The sequence below is a fragment of the Euphorbia lathyris genome, chromosome 7 (genome assembly GCF_963576675.1).
Source record: "Euphorbia lathyris chromosome 7, ddEupLath1.1, whole genome shotgun sequence".
Lineage (NCBI taxonomy): Eukaryota > Viridiplantae > Streptophyta > Magnoliopsida > Malpighiales > Euphorbiaceae > Euphorbia > Euphorbia lathyris.
In genome coordinates, this window is record NC_088916.1 from 62,545,072 (window position 1) to 62,567,031 (window position 21,960).

The 21,960-nt window shown below is 37.5% G+C and overlaps 5 non-coding genes across 5 annotated transcripts; all 5 read left to right on the plus strand.

Annotated features, from left to right (window-relative positions):
* The first annotated feature begins 11,917 nt into the window (after positions 1-11,917).
* Positions 11,918-12,013, plus strand: LOC136201804 (small nucleolar RNA Z161/Z228). Its single transcript, XR_010674143.1, has one exon. It is a non-coding gene; the product is annotated as a small nucleolar RNA Z161/Z228 (small nucleolar RNA).
* Positions 12,014-12,075: 62 nt separating this feature from the next.
* Positions 12,076-12,147, plus strand: LOC136201783 (small nucleolar RNA Z105). Its single transcript, XR_010674122.1, has one exon. It is a non-coding gene; the product is annotated as a small nucleolar RNA Z105 (small nucleolar RNA).
* Positions 12,148-12,265: 118 nt separating this feature from the next.
* On the plus strand, positions 12,266-12,358 carry LOC136201809 (small nucleolar RNA Z162). Its single transcript, XR_010674147.1, has one exon. It is a non-coding gene; the product is annotated as a small nucleolar RNA Z162 (small nucleolar RNA).
* Positions 12,359-12,393: 35 nt separating this feature from the next.
* LOC136201786 (small nucleolar RNA Z105) lies at positions 12,394-12,465 on the plus strand. The gene has a single exon (XR_010674125.1). It is a non-coding gene; the product is annotated as a small nucleolar RNA Z105 (small nucleolar RNA).
* A 266-nt stretch (positions 12,466-12,731) lies between these two features.
* On the plus strand, positions 12,732-12,803 carry LOC136201787 (small nucleolar RNA Z105). The gene has a single exon (XR_010674126.1). It is a non-coding gene; the product is annotated as a small nucleolar RNA Z105 (small nucleolar RNA).
* Positions 12,804-21,960: the final 9,157 nt, after the last annotated feature.

A 21,960-nucleotide genomic window follows, 5' to 3' on the forward strand; every position in this document is an offset into this window, starting at 1 on the left:
GCATACGAATAGCTTCAGCGATTTGCTCGACAGCGCACTGAGAAGAAGATGAAACCAAGTCTCTGGTGGTAGTGAGCTCAGTACTGAGTTGAGTGAATGCTTGAGCTACTTGTGCAGACTGAGCGACACCAGAGTTTGCAGCAGATAAGGCATTAAGCTTTCCTTCAATGGTATCCATGTGGTGCACCATATGCAGATGAAGGTTAGCCATCTTTGTAGCGAACTCCTGCTTTGGTTGCTGAGCGACCATATCAGTTAGCACACACAAAAGCTCCTTAAGACTTTTGAGTTCAGTCAGAAGTTGTGTTATGGTGCTCAGTTGAGTAGGCTCAGCAGAATGACACTCGGCATCAGAGGCATGAGTTCGTTGTATGTCTGCGATCAGTTCTTGAGCAGCTTTGAGAATCCTCTTGCCAGATGCGGAAGTAGTAAGGAAGGTCAGCGGATCAGCTGATGGAATCTCAGGAACTGAATTCTGGTTGGCAGCAGGTGTTTACATATTTGGTTGCTCACCAGAAATGGAGGTTCCCTCTTGAGTAAGTGAAGGTTGAGCAATTGGAGTGACAGACTCGGTGTTGGGGCCAGCAGCAGGAGCTGACTGGTTTGCTAATTGTTCAGTTAGAGGATTGGTTTGGACAGCAGCAATATCTACCTGCTCAGTGTTAATTTGGAGCTGAGTATTGACTTGTGGAGGAGTCAGCTCGAGATTGTCCTGAGCAGGAGTTTTCTCAGGTACTTGTTCATTTTCTTGAACAGTAGGTTCTTCGATCACTTGCTCAGTTGAGGCTTGAGCAGTTGTGTCGGCAGATTTCTGACCTTGAGGAGCGTCAGCATCGGCATGTTCCTGACTGTGAGAAATAGAGGCTTGTTTTTCCTTGACTGGCGAGGGCTTGGCAATAGGTTTGGAGAAAAATTTGAACTCCAAGTCAGTCAAATTTACAATAGGATCATGCAAAGGGGAGTCATCCAATATATCAAACACGAGAGGTTTTCGTGATTTCTTTTTGAATCTCCTTTCGCTGCCATCTTTGGATTGTTTTGGAGACGGAGTTTGATCAACAGTGATGATGTTTGGGACATCCTCAGCTTGTTCTTCAACAGTCGTGATATTTGCAGGAGACCCAGTTTCCGACTCAGCAACTGGTTCTTTACCAGTCGAGTTGGTTGGTGCTTTCTTCATTGTCTTCTCAGCAGAGACAGACTTTCCTTGTTGGGTATTAGAGGTGGTTTCAATGTTATCAGTTTCCTGAGCTCGCAGGAAGAAGGAGTCCTTTGGAACAGCAAAACCAAGAGGAATTGCGTTCAATGGTGTATCGCCAGAAACCTTCTTCCTCTTTAGGGGTGGCTCAGTTTCCTTATGCTCATCTTCAGTCTCTTTGACAGTAGTGGGTCATTTTTGGGAAGGCTTAGAAGGGTCAGCTTTCTTCTTAGTAGGCTCAGCTTGAGTGGGTCTGGCCAGTACCACTTTAATTCTTTTGGCAGTTTGGAGTGCCGGCATAGTCTTTGGTGCAGCTGATGTGTCTACCTTTCTCTTCTTCCCTTTACTGGGCAGCTCAACCTCCTCTTCATCCATAGTATCCTTTCCTTTCTTCGATTTTGATTTGAAGGGAAGACTGTGTGCTAGTCCAGCTAGGATCTCAACGGTGATTTCCGTCCCTACTACCCTCTCTTCACCTTTGAAGCTGATCTTATGATCCTTAAGGATCTCGGTGATGAGTGATCCCATGCGAAGAGCTCTAGTGCTTCGTTGAAATGCTCCGATCAGGAACACAGACATATTCAGAGGCTTGTAGTTCAATTGGTGCCAGAGGAAGCACTGCTCAAAGTTAGATGCGGAAGATGTGGCATTGACCTTTGGGAACAAGTAGTTGGTTAGGAGATAATGGGCATGTCGTTGATGTTGACTAAGTGAGGTGCACGAGACTTCTCCTACGTGTCCTTCTGGCTTACAGAACTCAGCTTCATACTTGACTCGTTTATAGTCATTGGTTTTCTTTAATTCAGCTCCTTCCGCCTTTATGTCTAAGAGAATGGACATGTATGAGGGGTCGATGATGATTTGTTTTTTGTTTACATATGTGACCACAACATCATCTTGTGCCACCAGTAAATTTGAGTAGAACTCAGTCACTAGCCTTAGGTAGGTCAGTCCGCTGAGAGAAAATAGTTTGGTCCATCCGTTCTTGGATATCCAGTCACTGTAGGGTTTCTCAGCTTCGACGAAGCTCTTGGAGAACCATCGTGAAGGGACGACTTCGAGGTTCTCAACATCAGAGAATACGGATTGAAAGGTCCTCTCTTGAGGCTTCTTTCCCTTGTCCTTCTTCTTCTTCTTAGAAGGAGTTGAGTGTTCCGTGTTGGGGTCAATCTCGAGGATGCTGACTTCATCCATATGTTTGTCGTGCTGACCGTGACCCGTTTGATTTTCATCATCAGAAGTTTTTTCATATTCCTGCTCAGTTGGAGAGCCAGGATTGATATCTAATAGATTGTCTTCGTATTAGTCATCGGAGAGATTATGGGAATCAGACATGGTGTTCTTGAAGACTTCTTTGGAAATTCTTAGAGATTTGGGATTTGAGAGAGAGAGAGAGTTCGAGTGTGAAAATCAAGCGTAGAAAGTAAATAGTGAGAAATCTTTCACTATTTATAGCCGGTAAGCGTTGATTTGATAGGTCGGGGAGAACGGTGGGAATTTGAACCATCAATAGTCAGTTATTACTGACATTAATTGCGAGAAACGGTGCGTGGTTTTAGTAATGATGACGCTTATGTCATCCTAGAGGCTACTTAAATACGCGTGCAAACCCTAATTATGCCAGTTGCTTTACTCATCAATGTAGTTACTTAGCAGTTCAAGTGCTGAGTGTATAGGTCAGTTTTATAAGTTTGCATAGTAAAAACACTCAGCATGCATAGCCACTCAGCATGTAATCAGAACGCTCAGCATGAATTATACTTAGAATTTATTGAAGTGGATTGAACATACCGATAGCTTCTCTAAGTATGTTGAATTGCTCACGAGCCAGTGGCTTGGTGAAGATATCAGCAAACTACTCATCCATTGGGACATAGCTCAGCTTGATCTCTCCTTTGAGTACATGTTCTCTGATGAAGTGATGCCTTATGCTGACATGCTTCATCCTGCTGCGCTGGATTGGGTTCTTTGATAGGTCAATGGCACTTTTGTTGTCACATTTGACTTCAATCATTTTGGTCTGAACACCATAATCTTCTAGCTGTTGCTTGATCCAAAGGACTTGAGCAACACAGCTTCCAGCAGCAATATACTCAGCTTCAGTGGTTGACAGGGCTACTGACGACTGCTTCTTACTGAACCAAGACACAAGACAGCTTCCAAGGAAATGGCATCCTCCTAAAGTGATTTTTCGCTCCAGCTTATCTCATCCATAGTCAACATCAGTGTATCCGAGAAGTGTAAAGTCATGAGTGTTGGGATACCATAGGCCTGCATTCACTGAGCCTTGCAAATATCTAAGGATTCTTTTTACAACTATGTACTGAGATTCCTTAGGGTTAGATTGATATCTAGCGCAATAACATACTAAGAACTGAATGTTTGGTCTACTCGTTGTTAAGTAAAGTAAAGAGCCAATCATACCTCGATATAATTTGCTATCTACTGACTTACCACTTTCATCAGCACAGAGGACAGTGTCAGTGCCCATTGGGGTCGATATCGGCTTACAGTTTTCAAGTTCATATTTCTTCAATATCTCCTTAGCATATTTCGTTTGGCTTATGAAGATGCCATTCTTTCCTTGTTTGATTTGAAGTCCAAGGAAGAAGTTGAGTTCTCCTATCATTGACATTTCAAACTCAGTCTGCATCTGTTTGCTAAACTCCTTGCATATAGATTCGTTAGTAGCATCGAAAATGATGTCATCAACATATATTTGAGCCAGTAGGGTGTCTTTACCCTTTCTCTTAATGAATAAGGTTGTATCAGATTTGCCTCTGATATAATTTCTAGTCAGCAGGAAACTGGTCAGCCTCTCATACCAAGCACGTGGTGCTTGTTTGAGACCGTACAGAGCCTTTTTGAGTTTATAAACATGGTTTGGGAATTTTGGATCCTCAAACCCAGGAGGCTGATTAACATAGACTTCCTCATTTATAACTCCATTAAGAAATGCACCCTTGACATCCATTTGAAACAATTTAAAATTCATAAAACTAGCATATGCACATAATATTCTAATTGCTTCAAGCTTTGCCACTGGGGCGAAGGTCTCATCGTAGTCAATACCTTCCTGCTGACTGTAGCCCTGAGCTACAAGTCTTGCTTTGTTTCTGACCACATTCCCTTCTTCATCTAGCTTGTTGCGGAAAACCCATCTTGTTCCTATGGTCTTCTGGCTTCTTGGATTTGGCACCAAGTCCCAAACTTCGTTTCTTTTGAACTGATCAAGCTCTTCTTGCATTGCACCCATCCAGTGCTCGTCGTTCTCAGCTTCTAAGAAATTCTTTGGTTCCAGAACTGAGACGAATGCTACATTGCTGAGGTATCTCCTGAGTTGATTTCTTGTCATCAGGGTGTTCTCAGCAGAATCGAGAATGGCGCTTTCAGAGTGTCCTCTTGGGATTCTGATTTCTTTTGGTAGTGTGATGTCTTGAGCTTGTTGTGTTTCAACAATCTCTGTAGGTATAGATTGGTCAGTGAAAACAATTTGAGTGTCTTTCTTACCGTAGGTCAGCCCTTGAAGTGGTAACTCAGCGGCTCCACTTTGGTCAGCTTCTGCTGAGTATGGATCATCCTCAGTCGTTTGACTGACTTTCCCTGCAGGGTTAGTTTCATCGAACTCAATGTGTACTGACTCTTCTAAGACCTGAGTTCGTTTATTGAAAACTCTATATGCTTTGCTGTTTGTTGAGTAGCCTAAAAAGATAGCTTCATCAACTTTTGAGTCAAACTTAGCAAGATTGTCTTTAGTATTTAGAATAAAGCATTTACACCCAAAGGCACGAAAGTATCCAATTTTGGGTTTTCGTCCTTTCCAAAGTTCGTAGGGAGTTTTCTTCAATATGGGTCTGAATAGAGCCTTATTGAGTATATAACAGGCTGTGTTGACAGCCTCACCCCAAAAGTACTTTGGAAGCCTATTCTCACTCAACATTGTCCTGGCAATTTCAACCAAGGTTCTGTTTTTCCTTTCAACTACCCCATTCTGTTGAGGAGTTCTAGGAGCAGAGAAATTATGGTCAATGCCGCTGGCTTCACAGAACTCAACAAACTGTTGGTTTTTGAATTCTCCACCATTATCACTTCGGATGTGAGCTAGTTTTAGGTCTTTATCATTTTCAAGTTTTCTAACCAATGTTGAAAATGTCTCAAAGGTTTCATCCTTGCTACCCCGCAAGATGATTCAAGTGTACCGAGAGAAGTCATCTACAATGACCAAGGAAAATCTCCTACCACCCAAGCTCAGCGGCTGGACTGGTCCGAAGAGATCCAAGCGTAGTAACTCAAGTGGACGCTTGGTTGAGACGATGTTTTTACTATGAAAAGATTTTTTGGTTTGTTTTCCCTCCTGACAAGCATTGCATAATTGATCCTTTTCAAACTTAAGTTCGGGCAATCCCTCAACTAATTGCTTTCTTGCTAATTTGGCCAGGAGGTCCATGCTTACATGACCAAGTCTCTTGTGCCATAGCCAGGAATTTTCTTCCTTTGACACTAAGCATATATTTTTTGAAAATTTCTTTTCTAGACTCAGCATAAAGACATTGTCAACACGAGGGGCGGTTAAAATCAATTCATTTGTTTTCCCCTCGAGTATTTTACATCCAGTGGCATCGAATATAACTTTTCTACCGCTATCACAGAGCTGAGTTATGCTCAGTAGGTTATATTCAAGCCCTCTGACTAGGGAGACTGACTCAATAGTAGGATTACCACCGATGGTTCCTGACCCTACTATCTTAGCCTTTTTGTTGTCTCTAAAACTTACACTTCCTCCCCGTTTAAGCTTAAGTGTGATGAACTGAGTTTCATCACCCGTCATATGCCTCGAGCATGCGCTGTCAACGTACCACAATTTTGACTTCTCCGTACTCCTCAGGCCGACCTGCAATATAGCTAGTTATCTTTAGGTACCCAAGTCTTTTTGGGTCCTCGTTTGTTAGGCACATTAGGTGATACATCATATTTCATTTTATGACGGCACACATTAATGGTGTGGCCAGTCTTGCCACAAAAGTCACAATGGACCTTTCTTTGTGGACGCCTTATTGGCGGGTCAGCACCATTGTACTGAGCGTGCCAGCATACCTTAGTAGTGTGGCCTTTCTTCCCACAAAAGTCACATTGGACATTTCGTTGGGGAGTCCATTTCCACTGACTAGTACCTGAGTACTCAGCGTAATGATGGAAACTCTTCTTAGTTGGAACCTTTAGTTGGTTCTGAATGGATGTGATGTCCTTTCTCAGTTTCTTAGAATCTGATTGGACCTCAGTGACATACTTATGCATGATTTGTAAGTTCTCATCTTGCCTAGTATTGTCCTGGAGAAGATGGCGGAGATCACTGAGTTTGATCTTTTCAATGTGGTTCCTTCTGGAGCATATGATATTTTGTAGTCTTGCAAAGTGTCTCTGGAGATAGAAGATGTGAGGGCCATTCCAAGATCTAATCTTGCCCATCTATATACTGCACTCAATTTCCCTTGTAATGCCTCAACTAGGATATTTAATTCACTGATGTCGTACCGAAATAAGAAATATTTGGTACCCAATCGCCTGCTGAGTGCTTGCACTTTCTTGTTACACTTTTTGATAAGTGTGTAAAGATCACTCAGGGCGTTAATCATTTCATTTCTGAGCAAAGGTAGAGTTGTTACCTCAGTTGGTTGTTCCTCAGTGTCAGATGCATATGATGAGTCAGCTTGCTCAGAAGGACAGGGGTCAACAGACTCATCCTCCATGAAGCAGATGTTTGCTGACTCAGTGGCTTCAGCTCCTGATGAGGATGATTCATCGCTATTGCTCCATGTGGCCATCATTGCTTTTCTCTCGCTTTTCTTGCCCTTCTTCAGAGTAGGACAGCTTGACTTGATATGGCCAGTTTGATGACATTCAAAGCATGTGATAGGCTTTGAGCTTTCCTTCTTGTATTTGCTGTCGCTTGACTCGACCTTGTATTTGTCATATTTCTTGAATGGCTTTTTGTTGTACTTGTCATTTTTGCGGAACAGCTTCTTCATCTTTCTTGTGAACATGGCCATTTCTTCATCATCAGATGAGTCACCATCAGTGGAGTCAGCTTTCATGATAAGAGACTTTTGCTTCTTGTCCTCAGCCTTTTCTTTCACCTCAAAGTTCTTCATTGAAATCTCATGGGTCAGCAGAGATCCAATGAGCTCATCATACTTGTAGGTGGTTAGGTCTTGGGCTTCCTCAATGGCTGTCTTTTTCGCTTGCCAGCTTTGGGGAAGACTCCTCAGTATTTTCTACACTTGCTCTTCCTCAGTGAAGATCTTGCCGAGCCTCTTGAGTTCGTTAATAATGTTGGTGAACCTTGAGTTCATGTCAGAAATTCCTTCACCATCATTCATCTCGAACAACTCGTACAACCTCATGTGTTGGTTCACCTTGGATTCCTTGACCTTACTGGTTCTTTCATAGGTGACCTCCAGCTTCTTCCATATCTCCTGTGCTGACTCGCAAACTGAGATTTTATTGTACTCTGCAGCATCTAACGCACAGTGAAGCATGTTTATAGAAGGGGCATGATTTTGCAGTTTCTTGAGGTCATCCTCTATTCCACCCCAGCATATTCTTTCTGAAACCCTCAGCAGCTTGAAGGACATTAGAATGAGGCTTCCAATTGTCTTGAACGAAGTCTTTAAACTTAGGATGGGACTCCCAAGCCACCTGATACCTAAACGGTCTCTCTCCCCTAGGCCGACTGCCTCTCACCAGCCTGACTAAGATGGATAATGATCCGAATGATGGAAGGGAAGATTTAACACATAAACTTCAGGATATCTAGTTTGAGCAGAAACATTAGCATAAACTTTGTCCAATGTTGCACTTCCAAGTGAACTTATGACCAGCAGCACCCAGATCCGAAAGCCCACTGTAGACACCGAGTCGGAGGACCTGTGACGAAAACCTGAAAAACAAGACGGTTAAAGCGATTGATTCCGGAAGTTTCACTATAATATTCGATAGGTAGGCCCAGAAACCTAACCCATGTCAAAATCATGTTTACCGAGCAATCATGCGGATTAAAATTAGGAACCCATGGCCTTAAGGCCAGAACATGATTCGAAATAATGTACGGACCCCCATTGATCACCGCGTTATAATCCTCAACCCGAGTAAATTTAATAACATAGTAATCATTTTCTAAGTCAGTAATACTTTCCCTTTCTTTGCCCACTGCGCTTGGATCCTCTGAGCGAAATAGTTAAAACTAATTCTCTTCCCAAGCACCGTTACTATTAATGAGATCCTCCACTTATCCCTAAGCGCCCACTTATCAGATGAGGAAAGACGGATTACAGGACATAACGGATCATCCTGATCCTCTTCCTCTTCATCAGACTCAGAATAAACTTCTACCGATCCTCCCTCCATAATTACTTCATCTAAACAAGTCTCCTTTTCAACCACTCCCATAACAGTATCCTTCCACGACGCTTTCCCAATTCTATGGTTAGAATTATTTTTATTTACCATATCATCAAAGGACCTAGGCGACATAATTGGCACAACAGGGTTCACCGAGGCATCCACGCCCCAAATTTTCTGGCCAACCCTAGAATATCCTACCCTCCCTAAATTCTCACCGCCAACTTGCGCCAGGCCCGCGCACACATCCCCCGCTTGGCACAGAACGACGCCCGCCCCGCCTCCTGTGCCCTGCCTCCTATCCCCTACACCAACCCGTGGCACTCCCCCTTCCGGATCTGCCGCCCCGCCTCCTATCCCCTACACCAACCCACGACACTCCCCTTTCCAGATCTGCCGCCTCACCTTCTTTGCCAACACCACCCCCTTCTGATCCCGTCTCCCCCCTACCACCACCCTCTTTGGCCTCCATCCCGCACATACCTCCTAATCCCTTCCCCTCCGCACCCGTTCCACTCCTTCCCTCACCCTCAATCTCCCCATCTGGCCATTCACCCACGCCAAAACCCTTGCTCCCCTTCGGATCCGCCCCATCCTCCCAAAACCTGCCGATCAGACCGCCTGCCGCCTGCCTCTCCTGCGACCGGGATCTCTCACGCGCCCTAACCCATTCTTTTCCTTTCATCATCGCGGCGTTCTCCTCAGCGTATTTTTAACTTGATGTTTAGTGTTTGTAATAGACAATATTTTATAAATTTTATAAATAAATAACTAGAACATTATATAGAACATTACAAATAAACTACATTACAAATACATTATATTACAAATAAATAACTAGACAACATTACAATATAAATAACTAGACAACGTTACAAATAAATATCAAGACAACATTACAAATAAATTTAAAGAAAATCATACTTCGCTTTGATGTGTGCATAACTTTTTTTTGTGTCATAACAGTCGTTCTTCATCCATATCCGAAGTATCTTTGTCGAGAATTTCAAAATCTTTTTGCTTAATTTGTTCTTTTTGATTACGAAGAAATGCTATGTCTTGTTGCACTAAATCATACAATGTTTTAAAACAAGGTCAAATGGGAGCCTTATCCAGCTAACTCACTCCGATGCCTAAGCCAGTCTATGAAATGACCACACAATCAATAAACAAAAATTGTAATATAAGCTCAATAGAACGAATGAACTTGTGTACCTTGAGTTAAGCTTACTCTAATTATATTGATGTCGAGCTATAAAAGACGGTTATGAGTTGTGGAATAGGGTGAGCCACATGTCTCTTGTTGATAGGAAGGAGTGCACCCAGATATCAGGGGCCTAATATCCATCAAGCCATTAGGCCCATGATTCTCGAAATTAGACGTAATTATGGCAACGACTGGATTCTTGACTAGGTATGGTGAAATTTCTCGATTAAGGTTCCTGATACGTAGTCGTATTACTGTATTTTTTGGGAAGATGTTACGTGCTCTCTACCTCTGAGGGTTAGTTCAGATCTTTTAGGCATCATACGTTGTCGAGTTATATTCGTCTGATATCATGAGTTAAAAAGGTAAATTACAACTCTATTGATAAATTTTATGTATGAAAAACTAATAATTGATAAAAAGGCAAAAAGGAAAAAAGTTCATCTTTTCCGTACATTTATAGATCTGTGTGGTTGCAAAAATAGGACTCAGATCCGTATGTCCCGAAGAGCCTAAATGAGGAAGCATGGATTACAATAGTTTTTCAACGAGATTCGACTTACGAGAAGGATATGATTTTTATGTTTGTTGTATTTGTACCTTTTATGGTTTTTATTGCTCTTTGTAATCTATCTTCTTCCTTTTGTGGATCTTGTTTCGGCTGTAGCTTGTATGCGTAAAAGATTTTATCCCTGTTTATTTTCGTGTTGTATTTGTACTTTTTAAATTAATGAAATGATATATGACATTTTTATAAAAAAAAAGAAAGACAAAAAGCATTCTGGGATCCATGATCTTTCATTTTGTTGGTGTATTAAGTCATTGATCTTTTATTTGGAAACATTAAACCACTAATCTTTTATTTTCCATCACATTAAGCCCTTAATTGCCATAAAAGTTAGTTTTGAATATAAAACTCGATTAACAGAATGTTATTCATTTCACATGCATTGGAAATTTTTATTTTTAACAGTTTGAAACAATTTTTAATATGGATAATATAGCTGTAGGAAAATTTTAAAAACCTTATTCCAGAACGTAAAAAATATAATTTCAAAACTCAATAAATGCTCCAAATTTGCCTCACTAAATAGTGAGGAATGCATCTCATTCATCCCCCACCTTATTTCGTTGCCCCACCTAAATCTAGAGGTGGCAAAAGCACACACGATCTGAATACACGATACGAAATTGACACGTAATTTTAGTTTTTGAATTTAGCTTAGTAGGTAATGTGTAATTTTTTGGTTGAAAAGAAATTGACACATAAATTTTTGGGTTGGTTTAGGGTTGATGTGTTAACCCAAAAACGACAACAAATGACACGAATATTTAAACTTATTGTTATTCTTTGATATTTTTATATACCACTTTATTAATAAAAATAATAAAATTATAATTATTTCTATGATAAATTGTTAGAAACACATTATATTATATGACGCATACTAATCTAAAAAAGACATAAAATATTTAAAAATAATATTATATTTTTTATATTTTTAAAAGTCATAGTTAATATAGACCTACCCTTATCTAAACTTTTGCCTACAAAAAAAAAGTCATAGTTAATATATACGTATAACAAAATTACATGTAATCCGAAACACGTTACGAAATCGACACTAACCCGATTATTTTAACACAATTTTGACATAGAATTTTTTAGGTTGGATTTATATTTACTCATTTTAATACAAACCTGGAAATGACACGACGCAAATACTACTCGAACACAAAATTACCAAACTCTACCTAAATCCACCTACAAAGACCAACTTGAACAGGCTTACCATGAGCAGATTCTAACCCGTTTAAAATAAAAGGGACCTTTTCTCAAAAAAAAAAAAAAAAAAAAAGGGGCCGGATACCCCACCAAGTAAAATGTATAACAAAGCAGGGATAAAATTGTAAATCGAACGACAAAACCCTAGTTACTACGTGCTCTACTATATAATCGTCAATCCAGCACATCTCAAAGCTGAACTCGCTTGCCGTTGAAAGCTTCTAATTGATATTTATCTCCTATCAAAGGTTCGTCAAAATTCTCTCTTGATTAGAAGTTTAGTTGATATTTATTGATTTTGGATTTCATAGGTTTAAAGGTAGTGGTGAAATCAAGTGATGAATTTGGATTTTAATTCTCACGACGGTCGCCTGAGACGCGTTAAGCGTTGCTATTGATGCATCGATCCAATTTTCTGATGTCTTCATCTCTTTGATTTTGTTTTAGTGTTTGTTTAACTGGTTTTGATAATATTGCGACTGGCGAGCATCGTGATGATGAAATTGAAATTTTCCGATTAATTTAATGAAAGGAATAATCACCTCCTACTCATACTGAATGTTTGCCATCGTTGATTTTTCAAATCTGTGTTTGATTTTTTTGACTGATTTTGCTTATTGGATTGGAAGTTGTCTTTTTGCTTTCTCTGTGGGTTTATGGATTGGAAGCTCTTTGGACTGGCACAATGAGGATTAAATGAAATGTTGAGGTTGTAAAGATCTATGAAATTGCTTGATATATTCAAAGTCCTTTTCATTCTGAGTGCCTAATTTCTACTGGTTTTGATAATATTGCTACTGGCGAGCATCGTGATGATGAAATTGAAAATTTCCGAATAATTTTATGAAAGGAATAATCACCTCCTACTCATACTGAATGTTTGCCATCGTTGATTTTCCAAATCTGTGTTTGATTTTTTACTGATTTTGCTTATTGGATTGGAAGTTCTCTTTGTGCTTTTTCGGTTGTGTTTATGTTTTGACTGATTTTGCTAATTGGATTGGAAGCTCTTTGGCTGGCACAATAAGGATTAAATGAAATATTGAGGTCATAAAGATCTATGAAATTGCTTGATATATTCAAAGTCCTTTCCATTCTTAGTGCCTAATTTCTACTTGTTTTGATAATATTGCTACTGGCAAGCATTGTGATGATGAAATTGAAAATTTCCGATTAATTTTATGAAAGGAATAATCACCTCCTACTCATACTGAATGTTTGCCATGGTTGATTTTCCAAATCTGTGTTTGATTTTTTGACTGATTTTGAAGTTCTCATTTTGCTCTCTCTGGGTTTATAGATTGGAAGTTCTCTTTTTGCTTTTTCTGTTGGGTTTATGTTTTGGCTGATTTGCTTATTGGATTGGAAGCTCTTTGTGCTGGTACAGTAAGGATTAAATGAAATATTGAGGTCATAAAGATCTATGAAATTGCTTGATATATTCAAAGTCCTTTTCATGCTGAGTGCCTAATTTCCTTATTTTATTTCAAATAAACAAAATTAATTTTCCAAACAAACTAATTTTGCTCTATATTATTGTTAAGAAAGAGAACGCCAGATTATAATGTCATTAGCCATGACATTAGTATGATTTTTGTTAAGCTCGTGAAGTTTGGGATTGGGAAAGAATTGACTTGATACTAATTGTTGTGCCTAATTTCCTTATTTTATTTCAAATAAACAAAATTAATTTTCCAAACAAACTAATTTTGCTCTATATTATTGTTAAGAAAGAGAACGCCAGATTATAATGTCATTAGCCATGACATTAGTATGATTTTTGTTAAGCTCGTGAAGTTTGGGATTGGGAAAGAATTGACTTGATACTAATTGTTGTGGAGGGGAATTAAGAGAGACATTGATAAAGTTATTAACCCTAAATCAACAAATGTGATTTTCAAAGAAGCTCAAAAACTCCCAATTTAAAACTGGGATAAAATCTAGCCTCGATGACAGAAAATTTGATTTAATTCCTAAAGAAAAATAAGGCAAAATTATAAAAATAAATTGTCAATTTGTAAATTAATTAAGCTATGGATCCTCTATGAAATGCTGTATGTATTTTCATAAAAAAAAAACTATGGATCCTCACATCTTTTTTAACGGTAAAAGTTACAAAAGCCCAAGGTCTTTGTAAATAAGTGAAATCTGTAAGGTTTATTTTTGTATTTTTTTTAAATGATCATTACAATTCATAATGAAACATCTATGGTCATACAATTTTAAACTTGAAATTATATAGGAACATAATATTTCAACTAACTAATAGTAATTAGATGGTGCAAAATAGAATAAAAAAAATTAAATGAATTAATTGTAAATAACTAAAGATAGAAAAATAAATAAATAAATAAAGGTATTTACACTTGTGCTATTTTATTTTACTTTATTTCATTTTTTACTACTAATTATGAATTAGTTAGTTTAAATGTTTGAGTTTTATATAATTTTAAACGGTTTATCTAAGGCATAGGTTTAGCTTTAATTGATTAAAGCATTAATTATGTTTTTACGGTTCTTTTTGTGGATTACTAAACCCAGCCAAGAATTCCCACCCCTAGTCTCGTAAAAAGACCAATCTACCCTTTATCCAAAATTTGAAAAAACACAAAACCTCTCAAATGCCCTACACACTCTTTGATCAAATTCGGACTAATTTGTGAACCAAAACATAAAGTGTAACAACAACCGTAAAGGGAAAGCGAAAATAATAAGATTTACCGTTTTTGTTTTTTTGATTTAAGTTAAAAATTGAATCTGTGGGTGATTTTTTAAAAACGCCGGAATCGCATTCGGGCGTATGAACATCACGTCCGACTTACGGTTCCGGTGTATGAATATCACGCTCGACCTGTGGTTCCGGCGTGAGGCTATCACGCTCGCACCATAGGTCGGGCGTGATATTCATACGCTCGCACCATAGGTCGGGCGTGATGTTCATACGCCCGACCTATGGTTCGGGCGTGATGTTCATACGTCCAAGGGGTTTTTGAAATGTTTTTTTAAAAAAAAAAATTATATTTACGTTTTAATTAAATTGTTAAATGTTTACATTAATTTGGGTTTAATTTATATATGAAATTTTGATATTAATTCGATTGTAATTTATATGTTAAATTTTTAGATTAATTTAGTGTAATTTTGTAGACGGAGCGGCCTACTATCGGGGGGAAATCCGTCCCGTCACCTGCTCGTCGTCTAGATATGGACTAGCAGACTAATTTTTTTACGGGTTTAATTCAACAACGGACTAATTTTTTTTACGTAACAGGTATTTACAGATTTAATTCAATAGCGGACTATCTATTTTTTTTACTTTCGACACGCGGGCGTGTGACTATCACGCCTCACCGTGTGGTCGGGCGTGATAGCCCCACGTCTCACCGTGTGGTCGGGCGTGTAACGATCACGCCCGACCACACGGTGAGGCGTGGGGCTATCACGCCCGACCACTCGGTGAGGCGTGATAGTCACACGCCCGCGTGTCGGGAAAGCAAAAAAAATAGCTTTTTCCTCCCCAAAACCCATGAAAGGGTATTTTCGTCATTTCACGGGGCTAGGGGTGGGAATTTGGGGCTGGGTTTAACAACACCCTTCTTTTTTGGCCTAAGTATAAGGTAAATTACATCTATAGCCATTGAATTTTATTATTTTTACATTATGACTACTCAACTTCATTTCTTTCTGGTATGATCATTGAACTTTACACTTTTTAACACTAGTGGTCACTTAACGTCTCAAAACGACCATTGAAAGCTAAAAATAAAAAATCAAAAGCCTTAATGATATTCTAAGGAACTTTAATTCTTGAAAAAAAAGGCGGTCTGGTCGCACTACGCGTTCTCGCTTAGCGAGGGTCTGGAGAGGGGTTCCACCACAAGAGTGTATTGGGGGCAAGCCTTCTCCTGCCAATTTATTTGGCAAGAGACCGCCCTCACTTTAATTCTTGAAAATTTTAAAAAAATTCAATTGAGGCCTTATCAAATTTAATTACTTATCACCAAAAAACCAAAATAATTAAAATTAACTTTCTCTCTTCTAACCAAACAACACCTAAATAACCTCAAAATAAAAATTTTTAAGAATTAAAGTTTCTTAAAATATCATTAAGCCTTTGTAGAATTAAAGTTCCAAACAACACCTAAAAGAATCGTAAGGCACAAGTTAGATAAACCGAATTTTAAATGACTCTGCACTCACCCTTCTTGTGAGGATGTAGATGTTTTTCTTTTCAGCCTTGTTTCACTACAAAAAAAAAAAAAAAACTAAAACATTATATATAAAACATGTCATTCAAATATTTGAATGAAATCACATATTAACTAAAGCATTAAAATATATTTAAAATCGGGTTCAAGTAGAATCTTTTTGGATTAAGATATTTATCTAATTAAGAATTTAGATAATTAAGAAATTAATTTTAGCTAATTAATTAGAAATAATTAATCAGAAATTAAAATTAGTATTTAAAAAATAATTAATTGTCGTCTAATCATAAAAGGATAAAAATAAATAGAAAAGAGAAAATTCTCTTCCTTTAGTTCTTAGTTCATAGTTTAATCATTCTTCTTTCCAAATAATTTTGGCGTGATAAAGTGTAACTGGTAATACAAGTTTGTAGTTTTAAAAAATTCTTTCATTTTCATTGTCTACTTAAGATTAATCAAAGCTTCAAAAGGTGAGTTGCAAACCAATATTTGAGTCCATTTAATTATTTGGGTAGTAAAAATTAGACATGTTCATGGATCGGATCGGGTCTAATCGGGTTGCCATGTATTTACATTATCCAAGTCCAGTCTAATCTGTAATATATTCACATTGGGCTTGGGCCAGACCGGGTTAAAAAAATGAATTCTCAAACCCGGTCTGACCCGTCCAACTAATATATATATATTTAAAAAATTAAAAACAAAAATTAATTATAATTCTAACAAATAAAATTGCATCTAAATTTAGTATATTGGTCAAACATGAATTTTTTTTTAATATAAAAGTAACTTTTATTAAGAATTAGTTGGACGCGTTGGATTGTAATTAAATCTCTTAAAAAAACTCGGAACAGACAGCCTTAGCAAAAGCATGAGCTACCATGAGCTACCATGTTTGCTGAACGTTTTACCAAAGAGATAGAGTAAGCAACTAAATCTCTTAAAAAAACTCTACATTCCGCAATTAACTCTGACCTATATGAAAAATCTGACTCAGAAGACAAAAGAGCCTGGAGCAGGCCGACTGAATACAAACCAAATGCAAATTTCTCTATTTAAGCCAATTTAAAGCCTCACGAATAGCCATAATCTTTGAAGTGAAAGCATAAAAAAAGGCCTTCAAATGTCCCGTTAACATCAGCTATACAATCCCCTTGATAATCACGCAAAATAAAACCATGCGAGCTAAAACCCTTTACACGGCAGCAACCAGCCTCCATGTTGAGGCGGAAACAGTCCACCGATGGAGCAACCCAGCGATTACAATGTTCCTACTGCTGCTGAACATTTACTCGCATGATTAGCGATTAAGTGCATCAGACAACCAAGAATCAAAACATGAAACAATACACATTCTATCATCTTGAAAAAACTCACCCCAAACCAGTTGTGCAAAAGGGCAAGAAAAAATAGCATGAGTAATAGATTCTCCAATCACCTTACAAATCAGACATTCATCAAGTAAGGGCAAGTGATGTGCCACAAGGTTACTTCTAGTAGGGAGACACGAATTGAAACAACGCCATGCAAAATTTTTAAGCTTTGGGGGCACACCAAGGGACCAAAGACGTTTCCAATTAGGCTGAGGAGAGGACGAATTGGCTCGACCAAACGAACCCATCGCCAAATGATGTCCCGAGCTAACAGTGTATTTACCACGCCTATCCGGATACCAAAGCCATGAATCATTGATGGCTGAAAATTGTCTCGGAATGGACAAAATTAATCAACAATCTCTATTGTTAAAGGCAAACCTGATCAAATTCTCATTCCAGCGACCCCACTGATCCAATAAACTATATACAAACTCGAATTGCTGACCAGTAGGAGGTATCGAAGTTGGTCTTGGATTATCAATGTCCGACAACCAATGATCTTCCTAGGTTCTAACATCCAAACCGCTGCCAACTTTACGTAATAATCCTTTGAAAATCAACTCTCTACCCGCTAAGATGCTCCTCCACACATATAAGGGATTATGCCCAATACTAGCCTGCAAAAAATTAGAGGAGGAGAAATAACGAGCCTTAAGGATTTGAGAAACAAGTGATTCAGGATTCATTAACAACCGTCGACTCTGTTTTGCCAATGATGCCAAATTAAACTCATGAGTACTCCGAAAACCCATGCCCCCTTCAACCTTTGGAATACAAAGCTTCTCCCACCTTTGCTAACACAAACCAGTAAGAGAAGAACCATTTGATTTCCACCAAAATTTATTTAACAACTTGTTAATATCATCGCATAGGTGTAAAGGGAGGAAAAAAATACTCATCAGATAAGACAGAATGGATTGAAGAATGGCTTTGATTAAAATTTTCTTCCCGGCCCAAGACAAAAATTTCTCTTTCCAATTATTCATCCTGGACCAAATTCTATCTTTCAAAAAACAAAATGTCTAATTGTATATTAAATTTCAATTGATCAAAAGAAATCAATAATTGTAATTGTTACCCTAAAATTAAAAAATCAATATGTATATATATATAAAGGTAGAGCGGGTCGGGCTGGGCCAATTCGGACTTTTAAAATAAATTCCAAGCCCAACCCATTTTATATGTGGGCTTGTGCAGGTTTGGACTGGGTCGGGTTAAATGATGAATTTTCATGTCCAAATCCAACCCATGATGGACGGGTTGGACGGGCTAGCGTGTCTTTGAAACTTAAAACTTGTGTTCTAATTAATTAATTCGGGATTATCAGTTGAAAAGATAAATATATTTATATAAAAATTAATTATGGGTTATGGTTAATTTTATATGATTAGAACTTGTTTTGTATACATTTTTACATTAAAATTGACTGAAAATCGCAATATACCATATTCATACGATAGGGAGTCTATTTTTCTCTTATAAAACATGATTTCAGTCTTAGACAAAGCATGCGATGTCTATATAAAAAAAATTGCTTGATTCGGAAATTTGACCTCAACAACGTGACCAAAGACCTTAAGACCCTAGGACAGAATAAACTTAGAGACGAATCAGAGTCGAGAAGGCGACACGTGGGCCACACACGTCGCCTCATTGCCCATGCGCGTGGGCAGCACTTGCGCAATTCGGCGCTTCACAATTGGTTTGCGGGCGTCGTGTGGCATCAGGTGACCCAATCATGAGGTGCTCCTTGACAGCGCGTGAATCGCTCATGTCGATGCCTTAGGTGGCGCGTGGAGTGCCTTATGGAGATGTTTTTGCCTCATTTTTTTTATACCCTGATTGAATATTTTTTGATTTTTTGGAATATTGTGTTTAATTTTTCGATGAACAAAATATTTATTTTTGAATTAGAGTAAATTCAAAAATCATTTTAAAATTACGTAAATAATTTTAAAATTTCCAGAAATTATGGAATCTTTAAGAAAAATTCTAGTGATTCGAGATAAATATCTTGGACCAAATAGATATGTTCAAAATTTCTTTTTGATAATAAAGGTTAAGAAATTTTTAGTTATTGATTCAATTTCTTTAGCAATTATGACTTTTACTATCATACTTTCCGTCATCGCTCACTATCCTTTTCAGATTATCAGGCTAAATAATTTGATGAAGGAAATCAAATGTTGCAATATGAGTCGTTTGGCTTGATACGATGATATTCAGGAAATATCATTGTACATCATCCGGATGCAAAATTTGATGCAAAGGGCAATAATGACAAGAGGTTTAGCTTATGGGTTAGACCAAAGACTGTTGTTTATTAGAACTTCAAGAAAGTCACTTTCAGCTCTAAATTTGAGAAATTACTAGCTTAATCTTGGAGGTTCGGAATAATGAAATATAAGCTAACTATACTGATTTTCATGGAATGTTTAAACCGCTATGTCTGAAGCTAATTCTTACATGGAACTAAGATCTTGAAAACAAATTTCAACTTTGTGTTATAAGAGAAAGTTTGGTCGAGTTCTGAATGAACTAACATAGAAAGTTTGAAACTCCATCTCGATCAGAATGATATGGTCATGTGACCAGAAAGCAAACTTGTTCAAAACTTAGTTTGGTTGGTTAGGTATATTAAGAGTTAATTAGAATTAACTTCTAATTAACTCTTATTGTACCTAACCAACCAAACTAAGTTTTAAACAAGTTTGCTTTCTAATCACATGACCATAGCTTTCTGACCTAGAATGGAGTTTCGAAAGAAAGAAAGTGCATTTGGGACTCGACCAAACTTTTTCTTGAACACAAAGTTACAATTTGTTTTCCAGATCTTAGTTCCATGTTGGAATTATCTTCAGACATAGTAACTCCTAAGTGGTTTAAAGATTCCATGAAAATCAATATAGTTATAACTCATTATTCTGAACCTCCAACATTGAGCTAATAATTTTCTCAGATTTAGAGCTGAACGTGACTTTCTTGAAGCTCTAAACAACAGTCTTGGTCTAAACCACAAGCTAAACATCTACCATTATTGCCCTTTGCATCAAATTTTACATCCGGTTTATGTAGGATAATATTTTCTGAATATCAACATGCCGAGTCAAACGACTTATCTTAAAACGTTGATTTTCTTCATCAAATTATTTAGGTTGATAATTTGAACATGATGGCGAGCGATGACGGAAACTAAAACAGTAAAATTCATAATTGCTAAAGAAATTGAATCAGTAACTAAAGATTTCTTAACCTTCATTAAAAAAAGGGTTAATACACATATTTGCCCCTGTGTTTTCGCGGAAAAACAGATTTACCCTTAAATCAAATAAACCCACAAAACTATCCCTGAATTTTCCATAAACCTGCAATTATACCCTAATCTGACGGAGCTGCTAAACGGCGATGACATCAAACCTTCTTGTCTCCAAAAAAATTGGATGACGACAATCAAAATTCATTTGGTTTCTTATTGTTTTCTATTGCTATTGCTTTTGGATTAATTAGGAGGTTTAGACGCCATTTTATTAGGTTGATTGAGCTTTTATGAAAATGAATTTTGACCAATCTGTTCTTCTAACTTGCTTTTAATCGAAATTGAATGTGCATATTTTTTTCTGTTTGTGATTGGTTGTTCTTTTCTAAAGTTTTTCTGGAGATAAGAAGGTTTGATGTCATCGCCGTTTAGCACCTCCGTCAGATTAAGGTATAATTGCAGGTTTATGGAAAATTCAGGGATAGTTTTGTGGGTTTATTTGATTTAAGGGCAAATCTGTTTTTCCGAGAAAACACATGGGCAAATATGTGTATTAACCCTTAAAAAAAATGAATTTTTAACAGTTCTATTTGGTTCAAAATACTTTCTGGAATCACTAGAATTTTTCTTTAAATATTCCATAGGTTCAGGGAATTTTAAAATTATTTCTCTAATTTTTAAATGATTTTTGATTCTACTCTAATTAATAAATAAAAATTTTGTTAATTGAAAAATTAAACAAAATATCCCAGAAAATTTATTTAAACAGAGTTTGAAAAAGAAACTGGAGGCGAAAACACCTCTATAATGCACCACACATGTTAGATAGGGGATTTTATAGGAGGGTCCGGGCTCTCCATGTCACTAAAAACACCTTCCATAGAGCAACAGACACCTGTCAATAACTTATTCTAATTAATTAAAAAAAAGGAGACCTTTCTTATTTTTTACAATAGCGATTTTGATTTACGTTTTTACTCCACCAGACTTTATCCGCCGCCGACATCTCCACCACCACCATCCAACGCCGTCATCATCTCTTTGTCTTGTTTTTTTTTTGTTGTTTCTGGTATAGAATTTCTTATTTTCGATTAAAAGAAAAAGAAAAGAAAATGAGAGGATAAAGCTAAATGGACAAATGGGTTTCTGAAGAAAAAATATTGAAGATCTGGATCTTCTTCAATCTCCTGCATGTGCTGCGATTTTGCAGCAATTATAGAGAATAACTGTTATACTTGACTCGATATCCTACAGATTCCAATGGAAAGCCTAAACCGATAATTTCGGTGAACTTTGGTATGAGCATATCCTTTCTTTGATTAACTGATGGAATAGAACGGAACTCGGATTCGGCCAAAGAATCAGTCTATCTCCATCGTTCTCCTTCCACATATTCATCAGAAATAGAAAATAGTGACGAGCAGCAGACGGTGGTGGAGGTGATCGGCGGTGATGAAGATTGACGGAGTAAAAACTGCAAACAAATAAAAATAAGAAAGGTCTCTTTTTTTATTAATTGAAATAAGTTATT